At 36.6% G+C, this 24,873-nt stretch overlaps 1 protein-coding gene across 4 annotated transcripts in view; it reads right to left on the minus strand.

The window, feature by feature from the left end:
- ppfibp1a (PPFIA binding protein 1a) overlaps positions 1 to 24,664 on the minus strand; it is a 37,731-nt gene extending 13,067 nt beyond the window's left edge. For 2 of the 4 annotated variants that reach the window (XM_089126743.1, XM_039665369.2), the window contains exon 1: positions 1,773 to 2,062. The gene's annotated coding sequence lies outside the window, so the exon portion shown is untranslated. Of the gene's footprint in view, positions 1 to 1,772; positions 2,063 to 17,051; positions 17,128 to 17,829; positions 17,957 to 23,748; positions 23,818 to 24,576 lie in introns of those variants that run through there. The other 2 variants (XM_089126742.1, XM_089126741.1) reach the window with 2 other exon arrangements.
- Positions 24,665 to 24,873: the final 209 nt, after the last annotated feature.

The raw sequence follows: 24,873 nt of genomic DNA on the forward strand, positions 1-24,873 counted from the left end.
CCCTTCCTCTAAACATAGATACCGTACAGTTCGCCCTCAGGCCAATTTACTGTCAGATTAATTCACATGTTTTGCTAGTAAATCAGCAGACCGCATATTCCCTTAAAGGGTTGTTAACCAAAGCACCGTAGGAGGGACAGTAATGATTGGCTCAGTGCCCAGACAGGCCTATGCGTACAAAGGTAGAAGTCATTTTTATTTATTTACATACTCTGACGTTGGCCAGATGTGGAGATAGGGGATGGAGTGGGGGCAGTCTGAAAGAAAAACAACCCACTGCCCGTGCCGTTATCCAGGCTGAGCCTAGTACTAAATACAACCAACCCCTCAGATGGGTCGTGCTACTGAGCTATACAAACACACAAATGTGACGTATTTGGCCTTCAGCATTAAAAAAAGCTCCTGGTGTTGAGGTCTCATTCGCTATTAATCATCGACTGGATGTGGGAGTTTAGTTTTCTACAAAGAAAATCCTATGCTTGAGTTTCCTGAATGCAAGTAAAATTGTATCCCATCTTCTTTTATCACTTAGTTTGATAAAGTGCTTTAAAGGAAAGGTATGTAAGCAGCATCCCTCTTAAAGAGAAGTGAGCTGTCGGCTGATGAAGAGCAGAGACACCTCACTCACCGTACATCAACCATTTAGGTCTTATCCAACCAACAGTCCCATCAGTAAAGCCCTTGTTCAATGATACAGAAATGCATTCTTATTCAATCTATTACAAGTTTAATAAAAATATATACTACCCTTAACTTTCCACATGCACACTGCACTTCTGTGATTAAGGAGAAGTGATCATATGTGTGATCAATCATGATGGCCAACAGAGCTTTTCTTTCAATCACTCACAACAACATATGGCTTTGATTCTGACATATTGTAGCTGGTCTGTCTTTTTTTTTAATGAATACAAGGAAACATGTGGAGGACAAGATAGGAAACATCTGACCCACACTTCAAGCCTGCATGGGAGCAATTTGGGGTTTTTTATTTGAAGAAAAAAAAAATGTCCCTGATGTCATAGCTGACCTTTTTCACTATGAAAGGCCACAGTTCCACCCTGGAAGTCGCAGTAAACACAGGATACACAGACTCCAGGTTTAGAGTCGTTACAGTAAGAAAGCGCTTTGCTTTACTGTGTGCACAACCAAGAGTCACACCCACAAGCAAATTATGCTCTGCAAATGAATGTGTACATTCACAAGTTAAAAAAAGAAAAAAAAAAGTTCCTCTGGCTCCTGCACTCAGTAGGGCAGTAGCCATAAAATAATATCATTGTACCTTATTTACACATAAAAGGCCCATAATACCTTAAGGTAAATATTGCTACTGTAAAGGTAATAATATGCAACTTTTAGGGGTAAAGGGGGCACAAAAATGTTATTTTAAGGGTACCGCCCAAGTGACAAGCTGTTCCATAAAGATACAATTTTCCACTTTTTTTCTGTGAGTGATAGCATTAACTCACAAACAAAAGTGGAAGATCTCTAACTTAGTGATTACCAATATCTTCGAATGTGAATAGGTAAAAACAGACAATTAAATTTGAGTTTTGAACGAATACCTTTTTTATATAAAATAAATGTATTTAAAATGTTTGCAACCCATAATTAGCTGAGATAAAAAGAAGACAATGAGTAAGTAAACAAATGAAAGCCTAAAAACATCATTCTTATCATCAATCTTAAAACGAGCAATTAAACGACTCTCAGGTGCGATACAGATGAGGTGCGTTATTTAATCGCTTTTTCAAATATCACATATGACTTACCTTCAAATGTAACGAGGGTCCTTAACGAGGGTGAAATTGTAAACTTCCTTCACAGATGTATGTGTCCGAAATCAACAAATATTCTCCAGCGTCCCTCATATTAATGTGTTCATATGACTTTGGTTGAACCCACATCTCCTCACTCCAAAAGCAGGAGTGAAACTTTCGGACTTGAGTTGAGAGTTGTGCGCTCGAGTGCGCATGCGCCTGCCTAACCAATCACAACAACAATAAACGACCCAACGTTGTTAATTTCCTCCAGAACCATTTCCAAATTCCTCTGATTAATTACCTCCAGAGAAAGTATTTACAATGTCGATGAACGTCTTTTTATTTATTTTTAAATAAATTAAATTATTGGTGCTGAAGCAGTAAGACGTCGTCTAATCACGTGGTATCTGTTTCCAGAGTTTCTAAGGCTTGTCCTAAAAGGTTTTAGTTTAAATACACTAACATCTCCAACAGGACAAAAGCGTGTTGAGATTTAAATGAAGCTTAACGGAGGGTACAAATTGAGTTCAGATGAATTACCCTTACATTATTATTCTTATCCATTTGGTTCGTTGTAAACAGATTGATATTTTGATAGTCTAAATAATTAAAATAAACAAAATTACCTGGACCTTTTACTCCATTTTGTTAGTTATTACATATTATGCTCACACAAACAATATTCCTGTTAAATCCATTTTATTTACTAAATGTTTCACTTTATAATCATTTTTATAATTCATAAAAAATAATTTGATGCAATCAAAAAAATTACTTATTAAAGTATTGACATTTTTAACTATTTGAATATACAGTACATTGTAATGCAAATGAAAGGAAGGTTACAAAAAGTTTCCAAAATGATCTGATATCGGCCCAAAGTTCCCGACAAAAAGGTGAACGTCGCCCTCTTGTGGATAATGAAGGAGTTGATCATTTTTACTTTTTTCCCAATAACAATCTGTTCAAAATATAATACAGCGTACGTATAGCCTACAGTGCCACAACCATTTGATACCGAGCTGTTTGATGAGGGAAATCAAGCGTCTTTGTAGCGGAATAAACAAGTCTTTGTCAGATTTTGGTAGACTAGGCTACTTAATATTCCTTATTGCTGCCTTTATTATCACAATATGCTATTGTTTTCGAACATTTCACACTAGATGGCAGGCAAATGCAAGCTATTTACAGTTGAAGTTTGATGAAACAGCTGTTTCTTTCTTTCAACTTTACACATATGTGACTCCTATTGTAATACATTGATAATATTAGCCCATTTACTAAGCCTATATTTTTTGCATTTAATTTATCCATGTAGTTATGCCTTGGATGCTTACTGGTGCTAAAAAATGACCTTCTGTCCCCACTGTTCAAATATTGTTCTTCCCAGACAGACTCGTGGTTTTAGGATATAGAGATTAGATGTTCTCTCTTTGCAGTCTGAATCCAATGATTTATTGTCTTAAGTCGTTGAAAAAAAGCACAAGCGAAATTACTTCCACTAACCTGTAAAATCTGGTGTGTTTTCTCTCCCTTTTGGACCGAGACACTTCTGTGTCCATGGCAACCTGACTCACAGGGAATCATTTTTAGTCCTTGTTCCTCAATGGAACAAACATTTGCGCTTATTTTGCCCACAGGGGCAAGAGTTTGTACCCTATCTGGGTCAAGTTGTCACTTCCGTAACAGGAGAAAATGGACTGTTAAAAGCATTGAATCTGGAAAAGCTAATGAATCTGGAAAATACGAATACGGGCTTGGCATCAAAGTAAATCCTATGTGAATCCCAGCAATTTTGAGTAGGCACAGGTACTGCTTAATTTAGCCAAAGCGAATACTGCAGAGGCAGATACCTATGATATTTAAAATCCTCAATAACAAAAAAGAGACATTTTAAATCCATCTCTGAATGAAACCAGCGCCACAGAGGACTCTCATTACAGCAAACATCCCACACCAAAACTGGAACCTAAAGGGCTTTTTATGTAATCATCTTTCTATTCTGGTGTCACAGTCACAGATATGACCTCACTGTGTCCAAGGACACAACACGTTAATTAACGGGAAGGAGAGCAGCAATATCTTCCTCTCACCTGGTCAACTGATCTGCACTCACCTCAACACATGCAAGAATGTCATTTTCACAGAAATAGAGCACTTGTCGAAATGCATGTGATTAAAAATACATGCACAAACATCCATGCAGTGCACGCACAAGAATGAATGTGCAGGAGTCAAGTATAAGCAACTTAATTATTTATTATTTAATTACTAATTTTAATTATTAATTTATATGCTATTCCACCCATATTCTTCAAAATATATTTTGTGTTCTGCAGAAGAAAGACATTCAAGAAGGATGAGGAATAAAATAGTCATCAATTACTCACCTTCGTGTCATTACAAATCGTTAGTTTAATGTTTAAATAAAGCCTAGATTCAATTTGTTCACCATATAAAGCAATCAAGCGTCTTCAAAAAATTTGGACAAAACCGTTCAATTCAAATGGATGTTTTATGATCTCCTTATGACCTTTTTGAAGTGTCATAGTGGTAATTTGGTTGGACTGTCAATGGAGGGACAGAGATCTCTCAGATTTCATTTAAAATATCTTTTTGTGTTTCGAAGATGAACAAAAGTCTTGCGGGTTTGGAACAAGATAAGAGACAAGAGTATTTTTTATTTTTTTTTTGGGTGAACTAACCTTTTAATAATAATTCACAAAGACATGAATAAATGGTCGATATACTCAGCAATAAGTGTGTTAAACGAAAAGTTCTGTCACTATGAGTGGAACATAAAATATTATTTAAAATCTTGTTTTGGACCTCAGTGAAATTATTTGTCTTCAGAATATCTCCTTTTATGTTCCACAGACGAAACAAAGTGTGGTAGGCCTACGCCATGAGATGATGAGGCTATAAATAGTGATGCATTGTAAACGACCACAGAATATTCTTTCGTGGGTGAACTGTCCCTTTAAAGCCTTTAATAGCCAACGAAAAAGGGAGAAGTCTACATATAGCCTTCCATAGAATGGAAGGCCCTGCGACTTTCAGTAATTATCTGTGGTAGCTGGAAGCAAGAAACAAGCATGGATCAGCAGGGGAATCACCATAGGGGAGCCACTTTGTGACACCTAGTAAAGAAATGGCTATAACGTAGTCAGATGGATGAGTTGAATCTCGGGCTCCATGAAAGAAACACAGTTAGATTGCTCTTTATTTAGTCAAGCTTCTTCATATCCCAGAGGGACATTATTTATTCATGGTCCTGCACACTTTTTTTCCCCTCTCTAAATGTTCTCGAAAGAACTTTAAATGCTGTAGAAAGTTCTTAGAAAAAGATGTTTTTAACTCATCAATGTTAATTGTTTGTCGTAAGCGCGATGGAGACGGAGTTGCTGATAATTAAGACAGTGTATTGATGGTCATTCATAGTAGTACTAAGAGTTGCTCCATCTCTGAATGACTCAAGCAGTGACTCATGCATAACAAATGTTAAAGCATCAATATATCTCTTTTTTTTTACCATGGGTTGAAATATTATATTTACTTGTTAACTTTTAAATGAAACTATGGAAATTACTATCAATTAATCATGCAAACTTCTATGCAACCTTCACAAAGTTGTCCGACATGGAAAACAAGAGAAAAAAACAGGATTATGAATTATATTCAGTCACTCAATTGGCATGTTTAATTCTTTGAGCTATGCCAAGCTATAATGATTTAGACATTGCACATCTCTGTTCTAATAGGTCACCACTATCTATCTATCTATCTATCTATCTATCTATCTATCTATCTATCTATCTATCTATCTATCTATCTATCTATCTATCTATCTATCTATCTATCTATCTATCTATCTATCTATCTATCTATCTATCTATCTATCTATCTATCTATCTATCTATCTATCTATCTATCTATCTGTCTCTCTGTCTGTTTATGCATGTTTATATAAACTACAAAATTTGAATGTGAAGTTTACTTCAAAAACGGTATGGTTTCTTAATGATAACAAGCAATGGCAGAGTTTCTCCAGTGTCTTTGTTGCTAATTCCACTGTACTTTTTTATATTCTTTGTTCATAAGTCTCCTTGACTTCTTTTGCTCAAACTGCATAATACTTTTTGTGATAATAATGATTTGTCCTTTGAAATAAATGAAGTCGACAGACAGCTTCTCAGACAGTCCATCTCATCTGCTCCGCTACTCTGTGTAATTACATCATTTCTGATGAGAGAATGAGAGATGTGAAAGAATAAAGACTAAAACTGTCTACATACTTATGGAACATAAAGCTGTAGTGGCTGGTCAGATTTATACGTCTGATCCTTTATTCATTATTCACTTTAATAACAATCTGTCTGTATTGAAGTTACACTGTAATTAAGTAACGCCTGCCTTAAGAGAAACTCAAATTAAATGCATGAAATAGAATCTGTCCCTAGAGCTTTCAACCACAATATGCTGCCAACAAGTCATCTCACTTATCTGTCTAATTGCCACATTGAAAACAAAAAAAGAAAAATACACACAATATTGACAAATTAATTAATCCAAGTCGTTTTCATGCAAATGGAAGTAATCCGATATATTTGCACGGTGGCGTTTGCTGCCTATACTGTACATCTGAAAGGAGTATTCATGCCGTTGGGACGGGCTAAACCAAATCCCTTCTCATTTTCATTCAGCCTGAGTTATGCAAACTGACAGATCTGCAAGATAAATATAATTATGCTTACAGAGGGACTCGCATTAGACCACCTGTTCCAATATCATATCACTCATTAGATCAGTTGTCCAGCACTCTAACAAATGACATTCTGATAGAAGCTGTAAATCATACTTTGTAAGTGGCTGGGAATTTACAAAGGTCTCTTGCACGTGGGAATGGGAATGATTTATCTGTGCACATCATTTTCTTTTTAATTCATGTGTCCAAGTAAACCTTCATTAAAGTTACTACTCTGATGACGTTTAGTGGCGTGAGGGAGGGACAACCTGTCAGTCACATGAGATCAGCAATAGCAATCCACAGCAATCCAATCAATTCAACTTTAGACATACGTCACAATGTGGAAGACTATCACAACTTCTGTTTCATGCCAAATTTAACACTTGATTTTGGCAACACCTGAAAGCTGAAACCGATACCTTTGCAAATGGTGTAGACAGGAAGGGGGGAAAGCACATCCAAATTCAATCTTGTCATCAGCATTCAACTAGATGGGGTTTAAAAGCAATTTAATGTAAACATAGTAAATGAAAAGCTCAACATTGCTAACATTTAAAAAATTGAAAAATTACATAAAACGAACATTTATTTTCTGTTCTGTAAGGAAATGTTTTCACAAATAAAGAAATTCCTGAATAAAAAATGACTGTAAACACAGTACCCAATAATGCGCTCATACATCCGTGCACATTGGGAATCACAATTTCTCCAAATAAAGACCGGTTTACACTATATAGTGAATTTCTCTGTGGTTTCTCTGCACTGTCAAAATAAAACTCCCACTAAAAGTCCTGGCAATCGATCAAAACTTGGGAGATATGATTATCAACAATGGGAAATTTCAGCCGATATATTGACCTTGGTGATACAGCATGTTGACCACTACCTATGGTATCACACAACCCTATAATACAGTTTGGAAGTTGTTCAAAAGAATCATATACAAAAAACTGCCTGTTTAGACATTGACAAGACAGCAAGACAGCTACCGGTTTCAGACACAGTTTTGTCATTGATTGGAGTCCAATGTGTGTAGATTTGTCATCCAAACAAAATGCCTTCTAACATTTGAATGAGTTACGGTACTGTGTGTGTGCATGATGATTCTTACTCAACTTTGAATTTGAATGGCATGATTAATTACAGTATCCGTAAAAACAGAGCAGCTTTTAATTCTAGTATCAGCCTGGAAGCAGGCGATATGGGGGCTCAGTTTGATAAGAAATAGACTTGATAATGATTTTCTGCAGAAAATGTTTGTAAAGCCTAATCCTCTTTAGACATCCCGCATCGTCCTAAAGAAAACAATGTGAAAAAAAAAAACATCTAGCAAGAGGCTCCTGTGCAAACATTTGTTGTGTTTAATGACCGAAGCCGATTATGTAACAGTGTTGGACGCTGTTTGGCTCAGGTGCTGGTGGTGAGGGATATCGCAAGGAGTTGATTGCCTGTCAGTATTACATAATTACTTTAACCAAGATCATTATATCCAGCTCAAACGCTCATTTGAAGTTTGTGTCAACATAGCAACCACCTTGAAGGTTAACCGTTACATAATGATGGTTCTGGCTCACATGTAAAGGCCACAGATGCAGCTCGATGCCACATGCATACCAGCCAGAAATACTGAACTCATTGAAACCATTACATTTCTACCATCTAAAAGGCTTGGGCACAATCCCAAGTTTAAATATCCAATAATTAATCAGCAGAACCGGGAAAAAACACGGACTAAACAACAAAAGGCCAATCTAAAAGTATGCAATGCAGTTATACAACACTGAAATTGTATGAAAAGTATGCAACAAAGTGAATAAGGAATGCGCTGATATTACAAATCTGTCTGTAAATGAAATAGTTTGTTCAGTCATGAAACTATAAAAGGTGCAGGTTGATCCTTTACATGCGATCTACAAGCAATCACATCATTACCGCATGACACAGGCTGTTTGACCTCTTAAATAACATGCTAAATCTATTCCCATAGTTTTTATGATTGAACTATTAATACAAACTTTTTTATAATAAATAAACCATTGATTTTTTTTTTATGTTAGTGACTAATAATTAAAAGTTTAAAGTTCTGTCATCAAACTCTAGATGATGCAGGCTGATAGGTCCTTAACTCAATCTGCTTGCAGTCACATCATTCTATAGGGCACAGCTGATTGGTTCCTGCTGTATCAGTAGCCAATGAGCTCACTGCTCAACCCTAAAAAAAACAGCCAGGTCAGCATTTTCTGTTAGTTGCAGTGTGCTTTCAGAAACCCTCCACCTTCCCCAGCTCCACCTGTCTCTGCTATGGGTAATGTATGTATCCTATTTTGCACAGCAGTGTGTTGTGTGTATTGGGAGTAGCAAGTCCTGAACTTGCTCTGCGGCTACAGCAATAACAACAGCTTTAATAACAGCAGCGTAGCGGATCTCTTCCACCAAGACCAAACATATCAATATTGTCAAATTCATTACCATACCAAACACTCAAGAGAGCTGTCATGACATAAATAGTTTTAAATGATAATGTGACTTTAGGCATCACAATGTACACTTTACATACTGAGCTTTGCTAAAGATGACATTATATCATGTTAGTAGATTATTAGTGTTTCTGCATATTAACTTTAAGTGAGAATTATCACAATTAAATATCCAATAATGATCAATTTTCAAAATCAACTGATACCAAACAAAAAACACAGTGATAATGGCTGAAATAATGGCACTGACATAATTTAAGATATCAGTGAAAGTTTAAAACAGCACAAACATGCAATTTAATCTGGGACATGGTTTACGCCTTGTCTGTGAAACCGAGGGATAGATTAGCTTCAATTTTCTTTTGAGTATAGCTGAAAATCGTGTTTCAAAGGTATGTTTATCCTGTAAAAAAACATTCTGTGAAATGTATTGCAACTCTTAGAAGGGGCAATTTGCATGTGCAAGGTTAGGATTTGATTATCCATATGTAACAGGCAACTCTGAAGGAAATTGGTTTTGCTTTGAAGCACAATTGATCATTTACGCTTTGAATAAAAAACATCAAATGTGTGATTTTGTGAGGAAGCCGAGAAGATTGTACACAGAAAGGCATATTAGGCCAAGTCTTATGTGTCCTATGAAAATCATTTCAACATAAATCATTACTTTGCAAAATGATTTTAAAGATAAATCATTTTTATCTCTAGAACTACCTATATGGTTGACCTCAAACAGCTGACAGTCCTCAAACAATGAGATGTTCTTGTAAGGGTAAGCAAGTACTTGTAATCTCAAAGTCAACCATACCACAAGACAAGACTGTTGTCTCAGGAAAAGGTCAAACATGTGCACGATCGTCAGCGGCTATGCTAATACTGTGCCAAATGCTTTGAGGTCTTACCCAACAAGAACTTCATAAAGGTCAGGCTATGTCTAGACATCCTCAGCATTAACCAAATGCCAGCAAAACAAACAAATTTTTGATAAAAAATTATGTCAACATCAAAACATACAAGATGAAAGATGAAAATCCAATTATGTATCTTCACAAAGCAGATAGTCCTCCAGAGCTTAGAGCAGTTTCATGAATGCAAAATTATATCATTTATTGATTTAAAATTAAATAATGCTATTTTAGTCTGCATTGATTGATTTGTTGAATGCATGAATGAATGAATCAACCAATCAATCAATCAATCAATCAATCAATCAATCAATCAATCAATCAATCAATCAATCAATCAATTAATCAATCCTTTCATTATCTAAATTACATAAAGGGTTGTCAGGAATTGCCTTTATACTGTAGTGCATACACAGTAGCTGAAATGTCAGGGTATACTTTCTCTTAGAGCATCAAGTGGAAGGGCATTCATTTCCCAAGCAAATGTTCAAGGTTTTAAGCACTTACATCTGCATACGCACATAAAGACCCACACTTGATTGAAGAGCAGTGACAGAAGGCTTGAAGTGATTTTGTTCCTGATGACTTCAACCCTCAGTCTGTCTGCCCTGGACTGCAATCTCTGAAAGTCTGAACCATAAATCTGTTTGAGGAATATGATATTGACCTCTGAATGAATTTCATAACTTGACCTAATGGCAAGTTGAAATCTTAAGTGTCTCAGTATACTCAATTATGAGTGAAATCTCAGTGTGCAGTCATTGGTGTGTCCTGTATAGTACAGTATGGTACTGTAATTGCCAGCGAAATTCATTTCTCATGAGCATGGAAGTCTGATATTTTATTTTTGCAAAGGTCCCTTTAGGGGCTCTGTATTAACACTATTGAAATCATTATTTATAAATTTGGCTGATCCTTGACGCAATCACGGGCAGCAGCGTAATGTTGATTCTGTGCTAAATTTGATTCATATTTTATGTTTTTTTAAATGTTGTATATTTGAGTAGTATATGAGAAAAAATAATTTTGTTTATGTATTTTTTAGAATAAATTGTTATTTTAACAAATTTTAATGGCAGTATATTTTCAACAAAAAATGCTAAAGTGATTGTGTTGAACAAGAATTAACTTTTAACAGAAATATTTCTATAAACAATGCATGACTTTTGCCCCATGCTGGTGAGACTTTTACTAAAGGCCCAAACTTGCCACCTCATACATTCATAAGATTTTAAACCATTTATTAAACATAATAAACCACTTTTTAATTACAAACTCTGTTGCTCCTGTGTATGAGGACAGACTGTTTTTCAGGGTTTTCATAATACTCGTCAACTAAAATGTATGTCTTAATCATCCATGTAAAAAAAATGTTTTTGTAACCTTTACAACTTTTACGTTTCAAAACTCTAATTAAGTTTTGTAACTAATTATTAATAATGTTGCTTTGTAGCACACACCATGTCAGCCACTGAAAATGGTGGAACATCTTTTTGCAAACTGTTTTTCACTACAGAGAACAAAGCCCAGCTTTTTGAGGTAAATAATACATTTCAAGGCCATTAGAAAGACTTTATTAGCTCTGCAGCGTGCAAGCCGTCCTCCTTGTTTATGAGGAGAGAGAGCACATAGTGACTGCGCCACTTTAAACCTTTTCAATATCCCTTCTGCCCTGTCCTTCATTACTCTTAGAAAAACACTCAAACTGACAGACATCAGGACAAATAAGACATGCACACACACTCACACTCTTTTTCTTGCTCTTGCTAGTCCTGTTCTTGCCAGTCTAGCTAATTTCTTTTCTCTTTTTTTGTTATTTGTAATCTCTCACCTGCTCCAAGTCCCCTAACACACACACACACACACACACACACACACACACACACACACACACACACACACACACACACACACACACACACACACACACACACACACACACACACACACACACACACACACACACACACACACACACACACACACACACACACACACACACACACACCTCTTTTAATCTCCATCCTCAGGTGTTTTCTACTTTTTTACACTTGGTTTAATGCTTGAAAGGTTGATAAAAATGATCTTTGGCAACTAATTTCACACTTTTTTCCCATTTTTCATCTCTGAGTGCGAGTGAACAGCTCTAACAAGGAAGGTATAAGTGCACATTCACAGAACCAGTCAAGACCTACTGTGCATCCAGCACCAGCTACAGATAAATCCTAGCAAGACACCTAAACCTGCTGAGTCTTAGACAACATACCCCGAGGACAAAGATGGATGTCTGCTCTTGGTTTTCTAATGGCACAGTTGTGGCCATATTGGCACTCTTGCATTTTTATCAAACAATGCAGCTGAGACAACAGCAGTTGGAGGAACGAGGAAGCAAACCCTTTAAATCAAAGAGAAATCTTGCATATGATTTTGCATTCTTTTCTGCACTTTTCTGTGCTTAACGAAATCAATAAAAACAGATGCTTAGACTTAGACTCAAACACACATACGAATGCAAAGACAAATGAAAAGAAAACAGCAATCAAATGCTAAGTTTGAAGCCCAGTTTGGCCTGACCAGGTGTTTCTCAACTGGATGTAAGAATTAAGCGCTCAGATCCATCTTAGAGGTCACTTCCAAAAATCCAATTAGAACTAAGACTTTTTACCCATCATATAGAAAGCACACAAACATCTAAGACAAATTGTTTAGACAGCAGCAATATCAGCAAGACAAAATCTTGTATCTAGAAATTCAAGTTGTCACATCAGATTTTAAACACCGAAAGCAGCTATACTATCCTGTCACATATTGTATCATTACACAGTCTCATCTGCCCCCCGTTTCTCTTGTGTTGATATACAGTAATGTAGATCTCAGCTGCCGTAATGGGTTTCACAGACAGATTCACATATGAGAACTAGTCTGCTATTAACATCTGACCTCAATCAGCTCTAATAGCTCTGAAGGCTGAACTGCAGCTCTGCAACAGAGCAGCTCAATGACCAATTAAAACAAAAGTAGAAACCTATTACTTTAGTTACAGGGGTCCAAAGGGGACAATCCCTGCTCCCACTGACCTGTGGTAAATCTCTGTGGTAAAAGTGAATAGATCCCATTTATATAGTTAAATGCTGTAAAATCAGAATGAATTTGCCACAAAATCATTTCTGCCACCTCCAGCTTCACAAACCGGATGGCTGTTTGTCAAGCAATCAGGAAGTGCTGAAGGAGAGACAGCCAATCATGGAAGGGCTCTGAGAGGAACCATAGGTTATCCGCAAGACGGTCTCTGCAGTGTGAATTGATTTAAGGGTGGACTGGAGGTTAATTAAAAAGGCGAGACAAGGGCAGAGAGAGGAGAGAGAAGGAAGATGTTTGTGTGTGTGTGTGTGTGTGTGTGTGTGTGTGTGTGTGTGTGTGCGTGTGTTTGTGTGTGACTGACATTATGCTGGCAGGACAATCAGATTGGTTGTGAGAAACAGATCTACAAAATATTTGCCCATGCCCATTCTCTGATTCTCTGAATGATTCTTCGAAGGCAGAATATTTTGCTTGAAACTCCTGCTAGTTAAAAGTGCTTTGATTTTTTTTTTAAATTAATTTGTATAGGGACATAAAAGCATAAACATAAAAAAATAAATAAACAAACTATCCATAATTACTTGCATAATTATTACGCTTTTTAATAGAGTTTGGCTTTTTATGTCAAATTAATTGTTAAACGTACATTAGCTTTGATTTGTTTAACAACAAAAACAAAAAAAAAAGATGCATTGTAAATATAGCAGTTTACACACACACACACAAGCACTATTTTGTGGGGACTATCCATAGGCGTAATGTTTTTTTTATTCCGTATATCAAACTGTATATCAAACTGTATATTCTCTCCACTTACACAAACCCTACCCATAAATCTATCCATCATCCAAAAAAAAAACCCACACACACACACACACACATATATATATATATATATATATATTCACAAACACACACACAATTATTCTTTTTATTTTTAAACCAAACATGTTATACACTAGCTTGATCCATGAAAAAAAATAACTTTAGATCCTAAAATGTGAGGAAAGTTATAATGAAAGGTTTCTAAGCACCAAAAGCCATGAGCCAAACTAAAAAATATTAATAGACAGAAAAATTCCCCTAATACCCGAAGCGTTTTGCTAGATGGCTTAAGACGGACCTGAATCATTACCATGCGCTTACTTCCTGCTGTTTTAATGAGTTTCAACAAATGAATTGAAAAAGAAAAATGTGTTAATACCATAACAATCATAATGTATTCTTGTTCAAATGCGTTTTTGAATGCTTTGTGCCATCATCATTTTAAGAAACAAATCACTATTGTTCAGAGGCACTAAATTGTGACAACGTGGGGCCAAGAACACAAGCTTAAGCTCACCTGTTGTGAATCTGATCATGGTTTAAATGACCTTCTGCCATCTGGCCTTGTGGAGAGGCGTGTGACAATTTAGATCATGTTGTGTGCACGGGCATTGATTTCAGCACATAGGATCAATCGAATAAAGTCACTGCCACTTTGTCTTCATCGCAGGAGACCCAGAGGGACAGCTGTGTTTGTGTGTTACTCTACAGTAGAAGCTGGCATTCCCTCTCCCAGCAAGTCAGTCAAGCTGAATGTCAACATCTGAACGCGGACGTCTCATGGTTATTGACTCGGGTATCCTGAGCACACCGGAGCGCAACCTCAGACTTCGATACTTATTACCTGTCAGCCAACGGCTGCTTGCTTTCTTCTATGCTTGATTTCGTTTTATTTGGCCCCTGCGGTTGACTACTAGACTTCTGCTACTATTCGTCTTTGTTTTCTTCTGCCACTGAACTCTCTGTAGGGTCACCGGATGTGAAAGCCATCTCAGGGCAGAGAGTCTAACGCTGCTGGTGAACAGTGAAAGCTGTTAAGCCAAAGTACTGCAATTGAAGTGCAAATGTGCTGCCAAGAAGCATGCATTTATAATTAATTATGGATTTCAAAAACATTTTTGTGGAAAATCATATGCATATGCCATTTCACAAATAAGGTAGTTAATGTGAGGATGATTTTTTTTTAATTCATTAAGGATGCATTACATTACAAAGTAAAGACTTTAATGTATTTACAAAAATTACCGTAAATCAAGCCGCAACATTCTAATCTGAAAGCTGAAGCCAACGAGGAAGTGCGAAAAACTGCAATACATCTCAAATCCGCTAGAGGCCGGTCCCAAAAGGGAGCAAATATCCATAGACGTCATGTTAAAATATCTGTTTTCACAGCATAAATTCATATGTTTACAGTTTGGTCCCAGGACATTTATTGTAATCTTCAATATGTTCCGCGTGCCTGACAACTGTGAGGGGGTGAATTTTTTTCTAACTCGTTAGTTTAGATCATATTTAGATATAAAATGTATGACAAATAAGGGTGGTTAACTTTGATTGACAGCTGATAACGGGCTGCACCGAGTGAATTTGACGTATCGGCCATGATCTGACAACACATCATACCACCTCTGTATCCTTTCTGAAACTTTTGTATTTTGTATTTCCCAAGATTTTCCAGTATGGCGCCACCCATACCCCCCATAAACAGCCTCAAACCCGTCCTTCAGAGAGTCTATGGGTGACGTCACAGACGCTTTGTCCATATTTTTTTACAGTCTATGCCGTAAATGCTGTAAATGTACTTTTGAAAAAATCCTGGAAAATCGTTTCACAGTTTCCACAAAAAATATTAAGCAGACAAAATGTTATAATGAGAAATGTTTCTTGAGCATTGAATCAGCATTTTAGAATGAATCCTGAAGGATCATTGAAGACTGGAGTGATCCAGCTTTGCCATCACAGGAATAAATTACATTTAAAAACAAAATGTAAATAAAAAAAAACGATTAATTTTAATAGCTATAATATTAGAATATTACCATTTTACAGTTTTTGATCAAATAAATTCAGCCATGGTGAGCGTAAGATACTTTTTTCAAAATCAAAAAATAAACTGTGCATAACTTTTTTTCCAATTAATATTGGTTTACCATTGTTTCTTTATCACTGTAAGACACATTTTTCAAAGAATGTTAATCTTTATACATTTTTTCAAGGTCAGTTCATGCATATATATTTCAGACGTTAGGCCATTTGAATAAAAAAAAACTAGTTTTCATTTAAAACAAATATCCACGATTCAACGATTCCCATGATTTAAAGTGCTGGCTTGTTGCTAAAGAGGTTAAGCAAGGCTAACTCTGTAGTCACCAATGAAGACATGAGAAAAAACAAGACCATGGTGATGTCAAAATCATCAAAGCATGTCAAAAGGTATTAAGCCGCTTTCCACTTCACAATTCCTGTAACCCATGCCACCGACCCCGTCTCTGTCAATCTCGCCGGCGGTGGAGCGCTGGCATGTTTCTTCCTGCTGTGCTGATCATGATGGCAGATCGCTTATGCAACCCATGATGCACGGCCACACTGCTGCTGCTGCTGCTGTCAGCCAGCAAATCAATTTGCCTGGTGTTTCTGCTAACTAGCCCATCATCTTTTAGCCCATCACCACGAGCCTTCCTTTTTGTGTTCCGTTCAAAAACCTCTTTTTTGGCTCCCTTCATTTAGATGCAGACATGATGCTAAAGATTGTTGTGTAGGTATTTATGATAAGCTAAACCCAGACATTTTGATTCTCTTGAACCGTTGGGACACATATTTTGAGTGAAAGAGCCACCACAGGCATTAAAGTGTCACCAATCGATCTGGGCAGACCCTGCAGGGCAATGGCATAGATTTGGCCACCTGCTTGCTGACTGACTCAAAACAGGTGAGAGACGCACACAGCAGGAGAGCAAGAGTTTTGCAAGACCAAACACGCAAATAAAAGTCCTCGCTTGAGTTTAAGCATTTAGACATTTATTTGACCCCAGGCAGAGTATAACTGGCCGTGGTGACCTTTACTTTGTGGCCTGAAGGATAAGATTTTCATCGTTCATTATGTGGCAGCTCCCCGGTGAGATTGAAACTGCCCTTTACATGTACATGTATATTGCTAAGCTCCCTGAATAATTGGAAAATTACTGCATTGTTCCCACTTCAAAACCAATGAGCAAAAACTAAAAACCAATAAGTAAAAAATGTATGTACTCACATAAGACGAAACCTTGAGTCATCAGTGGCTTTCATTCCATTCCCTCATTCGGTGGCCGCCATTTTGAGATCACATTCTAAAAAAAAAACAATAAAAAAAAAACACTAAGGATAAAATGTTCCTAAATTATCATCTTTTAATCACAACAATCTCTTACAGGAAGATAATCAGCTTTTTGTAACTTCTTGTTAAGAGAAATAGCTTAAATGTAAAAAAAAATATTCAGTATTCAGTAGATATTTTTTCATATTGTTTGTGTTAATTGAAATAAAGCCAAAATAAAATATAAATATTACATGAAAAAAGACGCATAAAACATTGCCTTGGCAGCTTACTGAAATAAAACAAGTTTAAGTTGAACTGCTGAAATGATAAAAAAGTAAAACTGAAATAAAAAAAGAAACCTAAATAGAAATATTTTTCCCCTTGTTTTGGGGGGGAAAAAACAAATGAGAAAAGCACATTAAATTTCTAAAATTAAAAGGAAAGTGTTAGTAGATATTAGGCAGACGGTCTATTGAAATAAAGTGTTACACACAAAAATACTAAATTAACGTTTATTTAGGTCAAATCATGATTTAGCCAGCATATTGAGGGTTTGAATTCTTTTTTTCTCCACCTCCTCAGTGGAGACGTCTGTTTTACATGATCTTGACATAATACACAGATGATCTGCACGATCGACACACCAGGTGTGTCGGCACCATTCACAGTCCTGCTCTATTATTCATGTCAGTGTTCCGGAGCATTCGGTGCTCAAGGGGAGAAATCAATTAACCTTTAGGGTGATAGGAGAGACACCGCCCAGCTTGAGAAATGGAAATGAATCCAAAGGTTAGAGGGGTGAAACCTTCTGGCACAGTCACTGTCATGTTCTTTCATGTATGCATGTGTTTGTGATTCATCTGTGTGACAAAAACAAAAATGAGTATCACAAATCATGCCACTCACTAATTTCTATAATTGCTTTCCCTGTGCTTCGTCCACATTGCAATGCATCATTAAAAAAAAGAAAGAAAAAAAACTTTTTTCTTTTGGTTTTGATGTTAATATGCAATATGTTTTCTTGTAGGAGCAGAAGCTCTATGCATATTGTTCCTGCACAAGACATAAGGCAGCTTGTAAAGTAAATATCTTACAGCTCAAAAATACCTTGAAAAGAGGCCCTTTTCTGCTTGGCTGTAATGAATAACATCTGGCTATGGGTCACCGCCACTGTTTTGAATATTAGAGGGTAGCCAAAAGCAAGGACAAAAGCTGTTTATGATGCAGGATGTATGTAAAAGCAGTTTTGATCCAATAATGAGAGGAATGCGGGGAGGATGCTAGCTGATGGAGAGTAAAACAAAGAAAGTCGAATGTGACGAAGATAAACACAAGCCCAAAAGAAAAGAGACCATTATTGCACTCACCCGAGAATGCAACAGCAATATGATTTTATGTAATATATGAGATGATTTAATATAGCAAACAAACAAATAAATAAATTTGAGCCTGTAATGAAATGCAGAGCTATTCTAACTTGTTGTTTTTATAAAGCTCAGCTTTTTAAAATCTGATTTATATAAAGACAAAAAAAAATAAGTAAGAAAGATTGAGAGTATACGAAGAACATCAAAATAAGCTCATGTTTCACTTTAAAATACTATTTCTAAAATAATATAATAAACAATAATGAAGCGTTTTAAAATATTACCATGTCTTGGGTTAATTGGATAGTGGAGTGCAGTGCGATTATTTAATTGTAGTGCTCTGCTGTTAGAGACAGTGCTTTATTGTTCAGAGAATTTACAGCCAAATTCTTGTTAAACTTTTTGCCTGCAAATGTGTTTTTATTTATTTATTTATTTTTATAAATGACACAGTTTGATATTTCGTTATCCAATCCAATGACAGTCATGTTTCCGTGGTTTAAGTGGTTTAAAGAATGGAGCATTCTCTAAACTGCACATAAAAGCTTCACTTTGGAAGGATTGTCACAGCATTCTCATATTTTAAAGATAAAATGGCACTTTTGAACAACAAATGGTTTAAGAAATCTGTAGCCATTACCCAGCTAGTCCCATTCAGGTTTATTCTATTCCACTATGTGCTTAAGTGTGTGGAGCTCTTGACATTATGGCAGATTTGAGAGGGCAATCAAACTGTGGATAAATCAGATTACTTTTTGGCACTGCTAAAATAAAGATTTGAAGCATTGAGTAGAATGGGACTGAATACTAAATCACTGTATTTCCCCTCGGACTCACTTCAGCCAAAGACGTGACCATGGAAAGGGTCAAATTTAACCACATAATTTGATCATTTTATTCACAGTTTAATGAGAACAGACAAAGTTTGGGTCTTTACATTACTAGTGGCACACTGACAGAATTAATAAATGGAATTGATCTATATGAAGGCCTTTAGCTTGTGAATAGCATTGTGACAGCTACTGTAACTTGTCTGCACATCATTTCATAAGAAAAACCTGACCCTTATTCATGAAACCCATTGAATTTAATTCAACTATAAGTACATAAGAACATAATCATGAATGAAATGTACAGAAAGTCGTTGCCTTTGTGTTTAAAGGGGCTATATTTAAGAATTTTCACGTATTCGCTTTTTATAGCCAATCTGTGAACAGCTTGTAAAAAACGACTGTTTGTCTGTAGAAGACTGTAGATTGATTTTTACGTAAAGGACTCGGGGCATTTTTGCCAGGAACATCAAAAGGATGTGACATTTACGCACACACATGAGAGACTCTTGTCCGTTCTATGACACATGAAACGAATGCTTATACAATGTTCAGGATAATGCCGAAATACCTTGTATCATGCAAAGAAAAGGTATTCATTCAAACTAGTCTCACATTGCCAGATATAGTCTATAGTCTCAAACAAGTTGCTGGCTGCAATTTTCTTAACAGCGTCGCCAACAACAAGGGATTGTGAATTCTACATATACCGTATCCCCTTTAAACTGATTGTATAAGAATATGGTCATAAGGTCATGTCACAAAAACACCAATTGCATGCCTCTAAGAGCCCCTCCAAAGAATTGGACATTGGTAAAACAATTGATACAAATTTAGATGTTTTTGGCATAGTTTTTAAGCAGAATGCATGGCTACTTTTGAATAATCATCAATAAAGAGATTAAGGCTTTTTGGTCTAACCAAGTCATGCTAACCAGCAAAACTTTGATCTCTTGGTCTACCCTGAATAAGCTCCATAAGCTGCTAGCATCTTACTGTATATTTACTACATTTTTTGGCAGATATCTGACAAATAGGATGTTATTTATTATCTTTTGCACAACACTGGGTATTATCTCTTTTAAAAATGGGATTTAGTGTCAAGCCAGGCACTGTAATGTGGGCACATAATACAAATACTCATATTCAAGCTGTGAAATCAGGTCAGCTTTCGTAAACTAGCCTTATTATAATGCATTGGCTCTGAGCATAGAACAATTTTCTGACTCACAATCTTTGCCATTTTAAGCATATTCCATGACCCAAATATGATTACTGCGTTATCCGTTGGAGCAATTCATAAACAAGACCCTTAAGAGGGGATGAGGCTGAGAAACAAGAGCTCATGAAATTCAAACTTCATCATCATAATGATTCAGTGCTGATCCAAATCTCAGAAAACCCTGAATGCCTTTTTTCATAAAGACTAGATAGTGGACTCTATGAAAAAACAAAATCACTCAGTCCTATCTACAAATAAATATTGTTATGTCTATTATATAGTAACAAGGTTTGTTGTGTGTTTTATCACATTACGCTGAGTGTCAAGCTCTTGAGTATCCTCTAATCCACTAAATAGTCCAATTAAACCAGCGAGAAACTCACTGTCGCTAGAGGAAAGAGAGCAAACACACCATGCTAAAGTCTTTTTTGGAGTAGCTATCAGAGGCCATTATTGATGTCATGCTGGCTGCCTTTTTCATGCTTGCAAATCTCTGTCGACACACACTTTTGCTGTTTCTCAGAATGCTCTTCTATTGCAAAACCTCCCCCATGCTGGAGGTGAAGTTACAACTTCTATCGTATCAGTTTCTAATCAGTTCTCACAGTTGGCGGTTTTCACCAGGTGTTGCATTGAATGATTTTATGGCAATGATGCAGCCTTTCATGTACATATCATGATCCATCTCTTAAAGTACCATATTTGAAATTGATTTTCACTTAATTGGAGTATTTACTGTTTATCTCCCTGTTTTCGTTAGAAACCACTTATGTGTAGATAAAACATTATTGATTTTTTTATCTTATTATGCAGCAGACTTAGATTTAAGAGATTAAGTAAATGAAAAAAAAAAAAAAACAAGGAACCAAAAAGTAGATCTAGCGTTAAAAGTTCAGAATAAGCTAAGTTAAAAGACAAATATGCATATAAGGAGAAAGTACCAAACAAGTATGGATTTAAAGGGTTAGTTCACCCAAAAATGAAAATTAAGTCATTAATTACTCACCCCCATGCTGTACCAACCCCGTAAGACCTTCGTTCGTCTTCGGAACACAAATGAAGATATTTTTGATTAAATTTGAGAGCTGTATAACTACCACATTGGCTCCTAAAGGACTGCCTCTTGACGGCCCAGAAAGTCAATGAAGAAAATGTTTAAATATCCCAAGTGACTACCGTGGCTCAACTATATGTTTATCAAGCAACGCGAATACTTTTTGTGCAAAAAAAATAACGAGTTTATTCCACTATTTCTTTTCTTCCTTGTAGGCCAGAACGATACTTCCTTAGATTTCCACGACGCATGCGAGAGAATTGCGATCTGAAGTGGTGTAAGCTGGTGTAAGCAGATCGCAATTCTCGCAAATTTAATCAAAAATATCTTCATTTGTGTTCCGAAGACGAACGAAGGTCTTACGGGGTTGGTACAGCATGGGGGTGAGTAATTAATGACTTAATTTTCATTTTTTGGTGAACTAACCCTTTAAGTCTCTATCCAAGTCAAGTCTCAAGCATGGGGTCCAAATCAAAGTCAAGTCTCAAGTCTTTGAGGTCCACGTCAGGTCTCAAGTATTTGAGCTCCAAGTCAAGTCTCAAGTCTATGGAGTCCAAGTCAAGTCTCAAAGTCTATGGGGTTCAAGTCAAGTCTCAAAGTCTATGGGGTCCAAGTCAAGTCTCAGGGCCCTATTTTAACGATCTGAAACGCAAGTGTCAAAGCGCAAGTATCTTTGTGGGCGGATCCCGGCGCTGTTGCTATTTTCCCGGCGGGATAAATGACTCTTGCGCCCGGCGCAAGCTTCATTATTCATAGGTGTTGTTTGGGCGTAACGTGAAATAAACCAATGAGAGCGCCATCCAACACACCCTTTACAGTAAGAGCAGGTGCGCATATTGCATGACGGATTGTTATTATAACGGCGGGTTTACCAGGCGCGCGCCAGGAGCGTTCACAGCCGAGGAGACCGACATTCTCGTCAGGGCAGTGAAAGACAGAGAAGTGACTTTGTATGGGTATACCTTTGTATGGGGATAAATCAGCAACAAGTGTGACGTGAAATCAATAGATAATCAAGGATAACGAGAGGGAGGGGAAACGCCACAATGACAGCGGAGCACATGGCGAGCTGTCAAAACAAACCACATGTACTCAAAGACAACAAAGCACACAGACACAGAGAAAAGACAAAAACACAGCCGATCAGACCGAAGTCATGACATATGGCAACTGTAAATATCAAAACTGATTACTTCTACTTCAAAATTGTTTAATAAATAAGTATTACTTAAATCATTAATGATGACTGTGGCTGTTATGATGATGATGATGAATATGTTTGGGTTTGGGTTTTCTTTACTAGAAGAAAGAAATATGTCACAAAGCAAGTAGTCTTTCTCCTTCTGAACGATTACTGTATGTTCCTTGAACATCTCTATGGCCTCTTTGTATCTGCATGTGCTGTTTACGCGCATGAACATGGTGTTTTTGTCAAGGGGCACAGAATGAGAACGTCCTGTCCTTGACGTTTTCTGATTAACATTGTCTGTAAACTGAAAGCCTGGTCCATTTATCTCCTGTCACCAAAAACCTTCATATTTGAGCGGACGCGAGTTCAGAGAAAAAGCGACAGCTGAATACACTGACTGTGGGATCAGATCCAGATATAATTTCTTTTGTGTTGCATTCTGTCTGAGTGAGGTTTGAGAACTTTACCTGGACTGTTGGTACATTTTGAAATGTCCCTATAATGTTATTGTATTGATTTTTGTGCTGTTGTGCCACTCTGTTTGACTTGGTTGTTTTGGTGACCTCCTGGCATCCAGATACAAACATCCGTATAGCCATCGATCAGCCTGACAGCTTATATGACATTTATACAGTGAACCACTAGATATAATATCATGTTTTAATGCACATGTCCAGTCAAAGGCACATTTTTTTAGACTGATGTGAAAATGTTGATTTTTTTTTTTAATTTATCAACTCGATTGGATAGTTTTTAGGACACTACTATCAGTAGTGTATGTAGATGTGTAAAAAGTGTAGATGTGGAAATATTTCAGTGTCTTCTTTACAAGAAAAATGTGTAATTAAATAATCATTATTTTTTAAAAAAAGTTTCATAAAAATGACAACAAAAACTGTTTTATTTCCCATGCATTAAGATCTCTAATCACAAAAAACAAGTATTAAACAAATGTAAAAAGCAATGCAACTGGCTACAATGTTTACTCACTCTTTCTCAGCTTCTGTTTTTTTGTTCCTCGAAGAATCCATCTCAGTGGGAATGTGTGTAGAGATAAACCTGTGTGAGCAAACAGATAAAAGTTAAACAGGAAACCACAAAAGTCAACCATGATAACAATCTTTGCACACTTTTGGTCTCCAAAGTATTCAAAAGTGTCTCACTGTCAGGTGTGACAGGGCAGGTGGAAGGAAAAGGTCTGATAACATCGACAGTGGACCCAAAAGGGCAGTGAGCACATAAAGGCTAGCGGTGGAACATGTACAGCTGCTGCCAGTGGTTATTCTGGTCACAGATCATCCGCAGAGTAGCAGCACAACACCTTGCATGCATACAAAGAGAAAAGCTCCAGTGTTTGCTACTGCATCTAAAGACAAGTGCATACTGAATGCTGTGTTATTTTTAGTTAGTTGTTTTGCACATGGTTTTGAAATCATGGCACACATTATGGTTTTGACATCCATGTTTCTTCATGTTTTAATGGTTTATAATAATGTTAGTGCATTCTAATTGGAATTTGCTGTGACTGAATACTTGTAATTATCAATTCTAAAATGGAAAGTTCTGGTACTAGCTTCTAAATGGTCAATACAGTGTTTCAGCTGTGCTAAAACCAATTTGATATAAACAGCTGTGAAAAGAAAATGCACTCACAATATAGCACAGCCTCTAAGAGAGTTTTAATGAAATAATAATGAAACAAATGAAAGAAAGAAATATATTTCTGTTTACATTTATTAGATCAATTAGTTCAACAGCGTCATCTTTCACCTATTTAGTTACTCCCATAAACTACGTATAAATTATTAAGATGAATACCTGTGCATTCACTAAAGGGACACTTTAGTGTCCCCACAAACTCTGGTGACAGCTAACATTAGCCTTGTAGACGGAAGAGTGATTTCTCTGTTTGCGCTGTTCCGGATTAGTGGGTGTGGCTTGCGGAGCTGTGCAATGTGGTGCATTGTGGGAGTTGCTGTCTTACATTCAAATGCGCCCTTCAGTTATTTTCTGTCTTTTCTCGGTCAAGAGGGCACCAAATTCAAAAATTATTTTTACATTTTGACTACATATATGATCCACTTTTAATAAAGATTAATGTTGAAATGGGTGAAA

This window comes from Pimephales promelas, chromosome 24 (assembly GCF_988280905.1).
Source record: "Pimephales promelas chromosome 24, fPimPro1.hap1.1, whole genome shotgun sequence".
NCBI classification, from domain to species: Eukaryota; Metazoa; Chordata; class Actinopteri; order Cypriniformes; family Leuciscidae; genus Pimephales; species Pimephales promelas.